Source organism: Lactuca serriola, chromosome 5, assembly GCF_051521515.1.
Source record: "Lactuca serriola cultivar US96UC23 chromosome 5, Lser_US96UC23_V15, whole genome shotgun sequence".
Lineage (NCBI taxonomy): Eukaryota > Viridiplantae > Streptophyta > Magnoliopsida > Asterales > Asteraceae > Lactuca > Lactuca serriola.
In genome coordinates, this window is record NC_136412.1 from 263,209,220 (window position 1) to 263,225,026 (window position 15,807).

Here is a 15,807-nt window from a genome sequence, read left to right on the forward strand (position 1 = left end):
TTTGCCTCTAATAACTTTTGTAAAAATTTAATGATATTTTACGTTTCAGTTTTCATTTATAAACCAACACTTTAAAACGCTTGGTTATTATTAAAAGAAAATTCAGGTAAAATGTCAATAATGTAGCAGACTAGTAATATGTCACCATTGCTGAAAAATAAAGTGATTATTCCTTTTATATATAATTTTGATTTATTTTTTAGAAAGATCTTCCACAATGATGCCTTTTTTCTGCAAATTTTCCTATAAATCCACCCCACAATCCTTCCCAAGCCTCTTCCCCCTCTCCTTCTTCTCCTTCTCAGATCCTTAAGATCACCACTTTCTTCTTTCATCACTTGTTGAGGCTTTTCTTAACACCTTCTTTCAGTTCTCGTTTTCCTTCGATTTCTCCTCTTGTTTTCCGGTTTTTTTTTTCCTTTCATTCTAGGTGTTGTTAAAAGAAAATCAACATTAATGTGCAATCTATTGTTGTTGTTGTTTGAAATACATGTCTCAAATTCTCAGTGAATTGTTTCTTTCTGGGTTTATGATCAATTCCACATATAGACGCAGGACACATTTAGTTCAATCGTTTTCAGTTGTCTTCCTGTACTGGTTCTATTACATTTCATGATTATTGCTCTGTTTTTCCTTACTAGATTACTATAAACTAGCTTTTTACGAATTTACATCTATATCTTATATATATATATATTTAATAGATAGATAAATCTAAATAATAATAATAATCAATTTGAAGCTCTATTACCATCTGGGTTCTGTTTAAAATCTTCATTTTCTCTCTTCGAATCTGCAATTTCAAACTTGAAGGTATTCTAATGGCTTCCTCTAGTGGTACGACAACATCATCAGGTGGTTCATACCCAATTCAGAACTCGGGGTCTGAAGAAGATCTTCAGCAATTGATGGATCAGAGGAGGAAGAAGAGAATGATTTCGAATCGTGAATCTGCAAGGAGATCTAGAAAGAGGAAGCAAAAGCATCTGGATGATCTCACGAGTCAGCTGAATCAACTCAGGAAAGAGAACAACCAGATCATATCAAGCGTCAGTATCACCACCCAGCATTACATAAGCGTGGAGGCGGAGAACTCTGTTCTGAGAGCTCAGGTGGCGGAGCTCAGCCACCGGCTACAGTCTCTGAACGAGATGATCGCTTTTATGTACCAACCTGTCGACACCGGTTGTGGGTTTGAGGACGAGCAATACGGCGGCGGAGGTGGCACTGAGTTTGTCGACGAGTTCATGAATAACTCACTGAGTTACCTTTATGCAAACCAGCCTATTATGGCTTCAGCAGACATGATTCAGTACTGAGTCAGATGTAAATCTCCTAAAAGTCTTGAAAAAAAATTCAGATTTGGTGATAGCTTGGGTGTGTTAGGGTGGGGTGGGGTGGGTGGAATAAAGATTTGTGAACAAAGGAAGATGTAGATTTTTGTGATGATTTATGGGTACAAAGAGCTATGATTGTAATGGGTCTTTCTTGTAGATGGCATTATTGTCACTAATAATATTAATATTAATATTATCATGATTATTAAGCTCTTAATTTGATTTGATTATTTAAGTTAAAAACATTAGTATATCGATACTTATAAATGGTACACGTAACTTTGTTTTTTTAAAAGAGAGATCAAAGCTTTCTAAAAGAAGTGAAAGGTATTTAAAACATTATGATACAAGTGAAGTTTTGATGTACAACGAAAATAACATAAAAAATAATAAGACAAATTATACAAGGAAGGAACATATTCAAATAGCTTTATTTTTGGGAAAAAAAATACTTTCAAAATTAATGTTTAGCTATAAGTTTATAATTAAAGAAAAGTTTGTGTTACATAATTTCGGTTTAAATATTGTATTGCATACGACACAATTCCATGATTCTTTGCTTCATTCACAATTCTTTGGGAACAAATATATACATAATTTATTCGATTAAAGTGTGAAAATAAAAACGATTAAAATTGATAATGTCGCCTTGGGACAAACTTAAGGTAGGCTTTTGGAGGCAAAAACAAAATTATGCGTCAAAAACCAGTTGTTTTGTAAATAGTATAAATTATAAATAAAAATAAATGATAAAAACGTATAGTGGCTTTGTGTGACCATCGATATATAAAAAATGCTAGAAATTCATTTTAAACCGAATAAAGTTTTGTCTTTTATAAAGTTTGCATGACCTACCAATACAAATAATAATATATAAAATAAAATGCTGATTTTGACACGTTTCAGGTGTTGCACATTATAAATGTTAATGTGGGTTAGTAATGATGTAGAGTGATATCATAAGTAATTTTTGACTCCAATAAATTGTGATTATAAAAATTAAAAAAATGTAACATGCATGTTCGTCATAATACATATTTTAAACACCACCTCCCATCTCCCAAAGGCCAAGGAGAAGTACTAATATTCGAATTAATTATATTAATGAATTATATATGCAAATAAATATTTTTGGTTTTGAGTTTATATTTAAAATTTAAGAAATGATTAGTATATATTATATTACTGTTATGTATAACAAAAAAACTATTATATACAATCAGTTTTTTTTTCTTTTAACTTTTGATGACTATTGCATTTATTAAACTTACAAAAAAGTGAATTTAAAAATAAATAATCTTAACCATGTGATTTATTGGTAAGGTAGCTATTAGAAATAGCTTTATAATAACTCATTTAAGTATTTAGTTTGTATTGTAACATAAGCCACAAAGGCTATCAACCTTCTTTACAATAAAGACTCTAAGCGACATAGGACATTATCTTTCGCATTTGAAAAAGCAGTTGTAATGGCAGATACACATGTGGGGTTTCTAGATTCTTAAACATATAAATTATTAGTTAATAATTTTACTTATTTAATAATTATTTATTACACTAATTTAATATTATTTAAATATGTTTACATAACCTATTTATTACATTAAAGTATTAATAATTACATGTTACTGCGTGTAAAATTGATTTCATTTTAATTAAAAATATATATTTTTCTTTCATTGTTAGTTTTTTTTATTGTCTTTGAACTAATATTATTTTTTATTTCATGATTCATCTCCAACATCTATGTATTTCAAATGTGTTTTTTATTTGACATCTAGTATAATTCATAACTTCATTCAACACCTATCTTATGTCTATCTTATGTATATTTGCATGGTTTTTCTATGATGGGTGGAAAGAGCTTTAATGGGTTTTTTTAGTGAATACTTTCAATCTTTCATTGTAGTTTTTTGTATTAAATTTCAATATGGAGACCTATAAGTAGTTGGTAAAATATTCTTATACATGGTTTATGGTGTCATATTAAACTTATAAAACCCCAAAAAATATATATACAAAGCCTAACATAAGCTCTGATAGAGGATGCAAAAAAAATGATAGAGAAATTTGATTGTATTTTTGTAAAAACCATATAGTTTTTTATGGCTCTATACCTAATATTATGTACATATTCCCCAAGCCCATTTATAAATAATTATATAAAAGATATCAGATCTGGTTAAGAAAAAAATGTCGTTTGCTTTTAGGTCTTTAAAACATATTCCTTCCGTCTCAAATTAATAGTTCATGTTTCTTTTTTAATTTGTCACAAAATAATTGTTTAATTTTAAAAGTAAATATCATTTGTCAAAAACAATGGAATAAAATGTAACTACCATAGAATTAAATGCAACAAAATGATATAATTGTCATTTTATTTAATAAAATTAATGGTAATTAATGTTTCCTTAATATATGTGTTTTTAATTTATGGACAATAATTTTGAGACGGAGAAAGTATTTAAGAAAATTACAAGGATACAATTAGGCTAAAAGATGTCATGTATTTTTTGTCAATGGTTAAAGGGTGTCATCTAGGCGTCACATCAGTTTTTACATTTTTTTTACAAATTTACCTACGAACTAGGATGTGGTAATGGTTTTACATATGATTTTTTTTAATTTCAAATTTTCAATAAAAATCATACTAAAATTAAAAATAACATAAAATTAAAAATAACTTAAAATTAAAAATTACATTTTAGAAATCCTAAAAATAAAAAATAACACGAAATTAAAAATTACATTATAAACATAAAACAAAAAAAAAGGAATGAACAAAAAAACCTAGAAAAAAAACATAACATCCAAATTCCAATTGCATTTGAGCTTATATTTTTCAAGAATCGAAGCCTTCACCATTTTAGCCACCTCTTGATCTTCGGGGTCGAAGTACCTCACATCTTGCATCAACAACTAAGACTATGTTAGTCGGATGGTTTCAATCATATGCTTCTCCAAAGTTGTATTCAGTTGTGCTATTTGTGCCATCATTTCATCCGATCTAGTTGATCGCTCCATTCCGACTGAAGAATTTGATGCTGTCGCTTTTCGTTTTCCTTTTCCTTGAGCTTTTACTTTGTCCCTTCCCATGGGACGAGGAGGCGGGCGTATTCCTCCAATGTCGTCGTTATCATCATTAAGATCAATATCAATGTGACCATTCAATGATATTTATTGTGAGCTCGAATATGAAGATGTTTGCCTTCTTTTTGGCGGATTAACAATGTCTTTATATTTTGCAAGTTCCTTCCACCTAATGCTTACACATGAATGAACTTAAAAGGCTTCGACATGTCATCTTGGAATGTCGTGTGCGTTTTTTTTTTTTCAACAAACTCGCTTCAATTTCACCGCTAATCTATTGCTTTTCGATGTTTGTGTAAATTATGTTCCAATGTGTCACGAGTTTGTTAACAAGATTCCATTTCGAGTTACATTGGTCGGACATCCGGTAATCTAGATCTGAACCCATACCCTTATAAAAACCCGGTCTATAACACGTAACCAGAATTGATCATGCGATTGGACCTTTCCCATGTTGCTATCTTCTAACATGTCGACCCATTCCTTTGCTAATTCCGCCTCTTCTTTTTTTACTTCATCTTCTCAAATCGGCATTCGCTTTTTTTTTAGGTTGTTCTTCAAGTCCGGAATCAGAAAGAGTTTCGGTTGCAATTGTGAAAAGCGGTTGAGATTGAAATTGAAATTGAGTTTGCATTTGGGTTTGAGATGTTGTTCAGGGTGATGGGGATTGGAATTAGAATTTATGTGGCATTTAAATTGTGAATAATAGCTAGAAACACCACCAACAAACGCTTGGTTTTGAAATGGATCTATTTGTGGTCGGAAAGGTGGTGGTGATGTCGGATTATAACCGAAAAATGCAAATGGGTTGGAAGCATTTCGGTTGGAAGAGTTTGGATTAATAGAAGACATTTTGATGAAAAAAATGGGTAATTTAAATGAATGGTATGTATATATAGTGGTAAATTAGTTTAAAAAAAAAACAACAGAGTCGTTGCCTAACTTTCACAACCTCCCAACTAACTTTCACAACCTCCCAACGTTCCAAAATTTCAAAATTTATCAGCGGTGTAACCCCACCGTCGGTATCTTACCAGCGGTAAAACTAAAGCAGCGGCACGTTGTTCACCACCGGTGAAATGGTTCATGTAAGCATATTGGCGATGAAATTGTTACGATGTCTTTCATTCTTACTAATTATTTACAACCATAATCAAGTAGTTTATGTCGCATACAAGTTCTATTTATTACATATTATTAAGGTGTCGTTTGTTTTTTTGAAGCGAAAATGTTTGAAGTCTGCGGACCACCTCTGCAACTCTCTGTAGCAGAAGAGGGGGACCAAACGGCTCCAACATTTAATAAAAAGTATGTTTGTTTTTTAACCTCTACAGACTGCTGCAGTAAGTTAAAGTACGGCGTGAAGAGGTTTGAAGTAGAGGATCAAGTGTTGTGCCACGCAGCACACGCGCAACAGTTTTTAAGTCAGAAGTCTTCTGAAAAACAAACAACTGCGAATGGCCAAGTGTTGCGCGGCGCAACAATAAATGGTCAGAAGAGGTTTTTTTAAAAACACAAACATCGCCTAAGTTCTACTGTAATTTGGGTATTTAACAATTGCTTCTTTAATCCGTTAAACCCACAAAAATGACTGAAACTCCAACTAAGAGCTTGTAAGTTTACAAGTTTGATTGCTAAAAATGTAAGAGTAAATTACACGAATGGTCTCTATGGTTTAGGGTAATTTATACGTTTGGTTTCTAACTTATTTTTTTAATTCGAAAGGTCCCTACTGCTTGTTTTTGTTGCACTCTTGATCCATGTTTTACCTAAAAAAAACTATTTTACCCTTGATTTTTTAATTTATTTAAATAGACATACCCCTAACCTCACCCCTCACTTTACCTTATCTATCCCACAATTTTTTTCTATTTAAATAATAGTCTTTTTAGATAAGACATGGACCAAACATGTAACAAAAACAAACAGGAGGGACCAAGCACGTAACAAAAACAAACACTAGGGACTTTCCGAGTTAAAAAAATAAGTTAGAGACCAAATACGCAAATTAACCCAAACCATAGGGACCATTCGTATAATTTACTCAAATGTAAATAATAATAATAATAATAATAATAATAATAATAATAATAATAATAAAGTCAAAAGGGTTTTTATTATTATTGCTAAATAAAAATATATTTAAGAAAATTATACTATAAATGCTCTCATACGAAATCAATATGGGGCGGAGGGAGAATACTTTTTTTGATCGAGAAGTCTGACAATTTAAAAAAAAAAAAAAAACAAACCAATTACTTAAATTATTTGTTGTTTTATAGTTACAATGCAATCATTAATTATGTTCTTGAACTAAAATTATTATGACACAAATTTTATACTAAAATTATTATGACACAAATTTCGTAGTACAAAAATGAAAAGGAAAATTTTTAAAATTAATTCATCTTAAAAAATGAAGGACAAAGAAAAGGTGGGTAGATCTTGATTTTAGTAAGGACATACGATCATGATTCCTTAAATGAAGGACATGTACGTGTATTATAATGTTTTGTCTGTACAAAATATTCTCACACCATACAAGTACTTACGACGTCTTATTCATCAAATTCATATCAAGTATACGATCATGATTCCTTATATATATATTCTTGAACTTTGCATGACACAAACAATCATCCTCAAGGTTTTTTTTGCCACGTGTCAATCTCTCATGAGTTTTGACACTTGTCATTTTATGATATTTTTGAAATAAATATTATCCACTTGTCAATTTTTGATTTTTTTCAATTTCTAAAATTAAAGTTATATACTTATATATGTAAAGTATTAAATATCATATATATGATATTAAATTGCAATAAATACATTTTTCCTTTCTTATTTTAAAATTGTACATTAAAAAATATTTTATGTTTACACTTTAATTTAATGTTTATATTTTTTTTTTAAATCAACCCGTATAATATACGGGTCTCACACCTAGTAAGATATTAAAAACAACATGATGCTTCTTATAATTCATTCGACATTGTTTTTCATTGACGTTCAATAAAGAATTATTACTAAAAAGAATCAAAAAACCAATCGTAAGTGTCGGAAATCCTAATGATCAACGGTTAGGTGAATTAGGCTTGACAATTCTCGATACGACCCGCAACACGACACGAAATAAACGGGTTTGGTTTTAGTTTTTCAACCCGCCAACTCGTTTATTAAACATGTGAGACTACCATCACTTTCTCTGTGGAAGAAAGATGAGGCTACAAGGACATTGGATGTTATGGTATTAGATCCTTTGTGTGATTTTCTTGAGATTCGGATGCTTGCTCTCAAAAAGCTCGGCACAAGTAAGGCGGGTGGCAAGATAAGTGATAATCCCGCCATAGTGAATAGGGCCGGAATCGCTAGCAGAGACCTTGAGAAGTTTGGAAGCAAGATTGGCGCCAAAATGTGGTCTCTTCAGGCCGAGGACCATGCACCAAAGAATTTCTAGCTCCATCTTACCAGCTCTGCTAACGCCTTCTTGGGGGGAAGACAATATTAGCAATAATTCCGTCACACCCCGAAACCAGGATGGCGGAAACGTTCCGGGATGGAGGACGTCATGTTTAGCATCACAACCACTGAACAATAGCAATCATAGTAACACAACCATTAAAATGAATATACATATATATGAAAAATGTTTACATCAGTCTAAAACTTGTTTTAATTACACCAAAAGTATGTAGCATATAAAAACATGACTCATATTGCTCCGGCTCCTCTAAATCCAAGAAGTACTTGTCTACTGATTCCCTGAGATTACAAGTAGTTTGAAAGAATATCAGCATAAAGCTGGTGAGTTCATAAACATTTAGTTTTGGTGGAAAATGTTCTTTGATTCTTTTGAAAAGTGTTCCTCAAGAAAATCCCATATTTTCTTATAAAAAGTAGTGTTGAAAAAGTATCTATTAGTAGAAAATAAACCATCAGTTTTAGAAATGTCGTTGTTATCCTGGAAAAAATCCCATATTTTCCCTAAAAACAGGTTATCCGTCCTAGAGGTAGAGATGCAAGTTTAGAAATCCCTGATTATTATCGGTGTATTTATGAAAGTAGTTTTATTACTCAAAATAAAACAATGAAAAGTAGAGTCCGTAAACCAAAGTTAGTTTATACTTATTTGCGAGTCGTATAACCATGCTTGATATGACCGAGAGACCTTTACAATGTTCTTCAGGCGTTAAGCTAAATGACATTTGTTCACCCCAGGCATGTCTGCCTAACTGTAGCTAGAAGTTCAGGAGTGGGATTTTCAGTCCCGAATAGATCTATTCACAAATCTCACGCTCTCCCTCCAGGAGACTCTTGTTATACTAAAAGGATTTATCCATGTACACCTAAGGGTATAGTATTGAAGTAGAGCCTCACAATTATGTATAATCTAGTTTACAAGCTAGAGACAGTATAAAACAGTAATTATCCTTGAATAAATGTACTTTATACTCCTGATAAAATATATAACATAAACTAAATCTGCCATAGTTTATACACATTCATCCATGAAATCTGATTTGGTAGAAACTGCCTAGAGGGTTATCCCAAACTATACCCATTATAATTTATTAGAGTTGATATGGAAAATGCTTTTTAAAAACCTTTCTGAAAGCTATGAAGTTAGATTTCCAAATTAAAAGTTTCCCTATGCTCAACATATTACAAAAAGGGATAAAATATCCGAATATGTTATTAAACGTGGAAATCGTTGGACTATATTAATAAGTTTAAAACTTAATAAAATACTTTGAGTTTGACTTGTATTCCCCCTGAAAACATTAAAAACACGGAAAATGTAGGGGTATGAACTCACCGTTTGACGTGTGATTCGAATGTAAGATCGTTAGGGATGTTGAGTGTCAAGTGCAGCCTCGAGCACAAACGAACCCTATTTAATATATAACGATACATGTATGGACATAATTAGTGTATAATACAACTAATCATGATAAGTGACACCCTACGGGACTAGGAAACACTTGGGACAAGTGTTACAATCACATATGATTGTATGAAGGGAGTGTAAGGCCACACAAAAGGATGTGTGGTCAGAGTGTGCGGCCAGATTGTGCGGTCAGAGTGTGTGGTCACCAAGAAGGTGTGAAGCCTTAGAAGTGTTTGTGGATGATAAAAGTAGAGAGAGAGAGAGAGGTGTACGGTTGGGGAGAGGGGAAATGAAGTGAAAATGAGCCTCGTCTATATATAGATAATGGGTGTGCGGCCATACACTCGGGTGTGCGGCCACACACTCCTCTTGATGGAGTGTTTGGCCTTTTTGCAACCCTAAATCTTAAATCAACCCATCCTTAATTCAAACTTTGGTTGTACAAGGCTTTAGATCATCCAAACAGGCTCAAAACAATGCTAAAAGATTGCTGAAACGAGTTTAACATTGATAGTATTGAATAGTTGAACAAGGTAAAAGTTCTAGGGTGTCACATCATCCCCCCGTTAAAGGGAATTTCATCCCGAAATTCTAAATCAATACAATTACAGACTAGGAAAAAGATGTGGATATTTCTGTTTCATCTGGTCCTCACGCTCCCAAGTGAATTCGGGTCACCGCTTGGCATTCCAGCGAACCTTCACTATCGGGATGCGACTTTGTTTCGTCCGCTTGACTTCCCTATCCATTATTTCGACTGGTTCTTCCACAAAATTGAGGTTCTCGTTGATCTCGATCTCGTCAATAGGGATCACAAGTGTTTCATCAGATAAATACTTCTTAATAGTTGACACATGGAATACGAGATGAATGTTACTAAGCTCATGGGGTAACCGGAGTTTGTATGCTATGGGGCTGATCCTAGCGAGGATCTCGAATGGCCCAATGTATCTTGGATTCAGCTTTCCACACTTACCAAAGCGTATCATGCCTTTCTAGGGTGAGACCTTCAACATAACATGGTCACCAACCTGGAACTCCAATGGTTTTCGTCTTCTATCAGCGTAGCTCTTTTGTCTATCTTTGGAGGCTTTCAGTCGTTCTCAGATCTGTACGATCTTTTCGGTGGTTTCTCGAATGATTTCTGGGCCGGTTAGAGTGCTATCGGGGACTTGACCCTTAGCTAGCTGCGTGTCCCCCACCTCAGCCCAGCACAAAAGAGATCTGCACTTACGGCCATAGAGGGCTTCGAACGGTGCAACCTTGATACTGGTATGGTAGCTGTTGTTGTACGAAAACTCAACTAAGGTCAAATAGGTGTCCCATGACTTGCCGAAATCGATAACGCACGCTCTCAACATGTCTTCGAGGGTTTGAATGGTTCTCTCACTCTGCCCATCGGTTTGTGGATGATAAGATGTACTCATATCCAACTTAGTTCCAAGAGCCTTCTACAGCGATTGCCAAAATCTCGAGGTGAACCAACTATCTCGGTCAGAGATAATGGATACAGATACCCCATGAAGGAGAACTATTTCTCGAATGTAGATCCGCGTGAGTCTCTCCATCTTGAAGTTTTCTTTGATCGGCAGGAAGTGGGCGGATTTAGTCAACCGATCGGCAATTACCCAGATGGCGTCGTGCCCACTCGGAGATCTGGGTAACTTGGTGATAAAATCCATGGCAATCCTTTCCCACTTCCACTCAGGTATTTCTAGCTGCTGAAGCAAACCTGAGGGCTTTTGATATTCTACTGTTACCTTGGCGCAAGTCAAACACTTGCCCACGAAGGTAGCAATTTCTGCTTTCATGTTCGGCCACCAATAAAGTTGTTTGAGATCCAGATACATTTTATCTGAACTTGGATGAATGGAGTATCTTGTCTTGTGAGCTTCGTTCATGACAACCTCTTTGTATCCACCATACTTTGAGGTCCAGATACGGTCCATGAAATAGTACACTCCGTCTCCCTTGACCTCTAAGTTCTTTTCCATTCCTCGCAAGGCTTCATCCGACATGTTCTCTAGTTTTAAGGCTTCCAGATGACCCTCTTGGACGTGTATGGATAATTGGGAATGGATGGTCATCGTCAATGCCTTCACTCTACGACCGGAATACTCCTTGCGGCTGAGGGCATCTGCTACCACATTGGCCTTGCCGGGATGGTAGCGTATTTCGCACTTGTAATCACTGAGTAGCTCTACCCATCGCCGTTGTCTCATGTTTAACTCCTTCTTATCAAAGATATGATGCAAGCTCTTATGGTCGGTGAAGATAGTGCACTTGGTTCCGTAGAGATAGTGTCTCCAGATCTTTAATGCAAAGACCACTGCTCCCAACTCTAGATCGTGAGTTGTGCAATTGATTTCGTGTGTTTTCAACTGCCTTGAGGCATAGGCGATAACCTTTCCCCACTGCATGAGCACACAACCTAGGCCCTGATTGGATGCATCACAGTAGACAACGAAGTCTTCTGTCCCTTCGGGCAAGGACAAGATAGATGCGCTGCATAGGGCCTGCTTCAATGTTTGGAACACAGTGTCTTGCTTTTCTCCCCAACTAAAGGTTACACCTTTCTGTGTCAGGGTGGTTAAAGGCTTAGCCATTTTGGAGAAGTTTTGGATAAATCTGCGATAATAGCCAGCGAGACCCAAGAATTGGCGGATTTTTGTGGGTATCTTTGGTGTTGACCAGTTCTCAATCGCTTTGATCTTGGAAGGGTCCACGTGTATGCCTTCCTCGTTAACAACGTGACCAAGGAAAGTTACCTTCCTGATCCAAAACTCACACTTTGAGAATTTTGCATATAGTTTCTCCATCCTTAGTGTTTCTAGCACCTGCCTCAAGTGTTGCTTATGATCATCCTCGCTCCGCGAGTAGACAAGTATGTCGTCAATGAACACGATCACAAGCTTGTCTAGGAAAGGGTGGCACACCCGATTCATAAGGTCCATGAATACTGCTGGTGCGTTGGTCAGACCAAAGGGCATTACTACAAACTCGTAATGTCCGTAGCGAGTTCGGAATGATGTCTTGGGCACATCATTCTCGTGAACTCGCAATTGATGGTACCCTGATCTTAGATCTATCTTCGAGAAGTAACTGGCTCCCTGAAGTTGATCGAAGAGGTTGTCGATTCTGGGTATGGAATAACGGTTCTTGATGGTTAGCTTGTTCAGTTCTCGGTAGTCGATGCACATCCGGAAAGATCCATCTTTCTTCTTTACGAATTAGATCGGGGATCCCCAGGGTGAGGAACTCGGTCTTATGAATCTTTTGCGGATCAGCTCATTGAGCTGGCTGGATAATTCTTGCATTCTTGCCGATGCCAAACGATAAGGAGACTTAGCTACAGGAGTAGCTCCGGGGATTAAGTCGATGCGAAACTTGACTTGACGCTCGGGAGGAATTCCTGGGAGATCATCGGGAAATACATCAGGGAAGTTGTAGACTTCGGGGATGCTCTCAAGGTCTTTAACTTTTTGTGTTTCATCAACAACATGAGCTAGGAATGCATGGCATTCCTTCCGCAGATACTTCTGAGCTTTGATGCATGAAATGATACGAAGGTTCGAACTGAGTTTATCACCGTAAATAGTGAGGGCTTCGCCAGAGGGAAGATTGAGACGGATAGCTTTCTCATAGCAGAGGATATCAGCATAATTGGGGCTCAACCAATCCATGTTGATTATGACATCAAAGCTTTTTATGGAGACTGACATAAGGTCGATGGGAAAGGAATGATTGTCTAGAGTAAGAGTACAACCTATAAATATTTCGTTACTGCTCTCTTTCTTTTCGTTAGCCATCTCGATGGTGAATGTTTCGGTTAAAGGTTGAGATTTACATTTGATTAGGTGTTTGAATGCATGACTAACAAAACTCCTCTCCGCACCCGAATCGAAAAGAATGCATGCATAAGAGTTGTCAAGTAGGAATGTACCCGTAACAACGGTAGGATCACCGACCGCTTCCTCCTGGCCCATCACTAGGACCCTTCCTGTATTTCCGCCTAGTGCTGTCTTGGGGCAGTTTCTTTTGAAGTGTCCAACTTCCCCACATCCATAGCAGGCTTGACTGACACCCGCTCCAGGAGTCGGATTAGTTGGTTGGATTGGTGCCCTACAGTATCGGGTCGTGTGTCCCTTCCTTCCACAGTTGTTGCAGCTCAAATCACAACAGGGTATGTGATGATGAAAGGTACACTTGTTGCACAGAGGTAGTTTCCCTGAATAACCACTGGTAGGAGCTTGGGTAGTTGGAGCAGCAGTTGGAGCAACAGTAGGAGCAGTAGCAGCATGGACTGCCATTGTTTGTTGCTTCTTGGAGGGATCTTGAAGAGACTGGCCCTTGCGTTTGTTCCAAAATTTCTTCTTCTTCTCACCAATCTCCTTTTGTGGCTCGGCAACCGCTAATGCATCATCTAGATCGACTCCATGATCGATCAGAGTCTGCGCCAGATCCTTGGCGCTTTCAAATGTAACCGGTCTAGTAGCCAAGATATTTCCTTTGGTTGGTTGTGTCAGTCCCCAAATGTACCTCTCGATTTTCTTGCTTTCCGGGGTGACCATTCCCGGACAGAGGAGAGCCAGATCACGGAATCTAGCGGTGTAGGTAGCGATGTCGGAACCCTTCATCTTCAAATTCCAGAGTTCGCTACACTCGATTAGGGTTTTAAACAGAAAGGTTAAGCAGCGATGAGCCGCAAATGAGGCCATAAGTGCCCTTATATAGGCCCCAAACTCGGGGATTTAGGGTTTCACTACCTAGTGTCTACTCGGCGACTCGACTCTCTGACTCATCGAGTAGACCATAAATCCCACGTGGCACAACGCGACTCTACTCGACGAGTTGTAGCACCAACTCGTCGAGTTTCTCAATAGTCCTCAAAATAAATAAATAAACACTATACCTGGAAGTCCAGATGTTACAATTCTCCCCCACTAGAATCAGACTTCTCCCTCGAAGTCATGCTCTAGAAATAGCTCTGGGTACTACTCTCGCATCTTGGATTCCGGCTCCCAAGTCAACTCGGATCCTCTCCGATGTTGCCATTGGACCTGAACCAGGGCACCTCTTTGTTTCTTAGAACCTTCACCTTTCGATCCAGGATCAAAATCGGCCTCTCAATGTAATTCTAGCTTGCATCCACCTGAATGTCTTCTAAGGGCACCACTGCCGTCTCATCGGCTACAAACTTCCTCAGCTGAGACACGTGGAAGGTGTTGTGGATCTGACTCAACTCTGCAGGTAGCTCTAACCGGTATGCTACCTTACCCACTCTGGCGGCCACTCTAAAAGGACCGATGTATCAGGGCCCAAGCTTGCCCCGTTTCCTAAATCGGATCACCCCCTTCCAAGGGGATACCTTCAGGAGTACAAAATCTCCGACCTGAAACTCCAGCTCGGATTGTCGCCTATCTGCATAACTCTTCTGGCGACTCTGGGTCGTTAGTAACCTCTGTCTGACTTGTTGAATTTGCTCAGTTGTCTTCAGCACTATCTCATTGCCACCCATCACTCACTGCCGTACCTCTCCCCAACAAATAGGAGTCCGACACCTTCTCCCATAAACAAGCTCAAAGGGAGGCATACCAATACTCGAATGATGGCTTTTGCTGTAAGAAAAATCAGCCAAGGGCAAATAAGTGTCCTAATTTCCTCCACAGTCCATAACACATGCACGCAGCATGTCCTCAAGTGTCTGAATCGTCCGCTCGCTCTGCCCGTCTGTCTGTGGATGGTACGCAGTACTGAAATGCAGCCGAGTACCCAACTCCTCATGAAATTTCTTCCAGAACCTGGAAGTAAAGCGCACGTCTCGATCTGACACTATCGAGGCCGACCCTCCAGGCCGAGCTACCACCTCTCTCACATAAATCTTGGCCAGTCTCTCTACAGAAGAACTCTCACTGATAGCGAGAAAGTGAGCGCTCTTCGTCAGCTGGTCCACATTCACGCAAAGTGCGTCAACTCCACACGCAGTCCTCGGTAACTTGGTGATAAAGTCCATAGAAATTTGTTCCCACTTCCACTGGGGAATCTCCAGAGGCTATAATGGACCATGTGGACGTTGGTGCTCTGCCTTGAGCCGACGGCAGGTTAAGCACCTCTCCACTACCCAGGCAACAACCCTCTTCATACAGGGCCACCAGTAATCCCTCTTCTGATCCAAATACATCTTAGTGGCCCCGGGATGGATCGAGAATCTCGATCTATGCACTTCCTCCATCAGTATACGCCGAGCTCCGCCCGTATAGGGCACCCAAATCCACCATCGGAAAGTTATAAGCCCACGATTGCCCGTCACAAACTCAGACACCTGTCCAATCACCCGCTCCCTCTTGTAGTTCTCTGGTCTCACAGCCTCCACCTGGGCCTCTTGAATGGTGTCTAAGACTGGAGTCATCACCGTCATCCTCATACGCACATCTCGGATCGGAGCACTCTCGGCTCCACGGCTCAGGGCATTGGCTACCATATAGCCTTGCC

General features: G+C 37.8%; 1 pseudogene; it reads left to right on the forward strand.

Moving 5' to 3' along the window:
- The first annotated feature begins 251 nt into the window (after window positions 1–251).
- Window positions 252–1,554, forward strand: LOC145054170 (bZIP transcription factor 11 pseudogene; annotated as a pseudogene).
- Window positions 1,555–15,807: the final 14,253 nt, after the last annotated feature.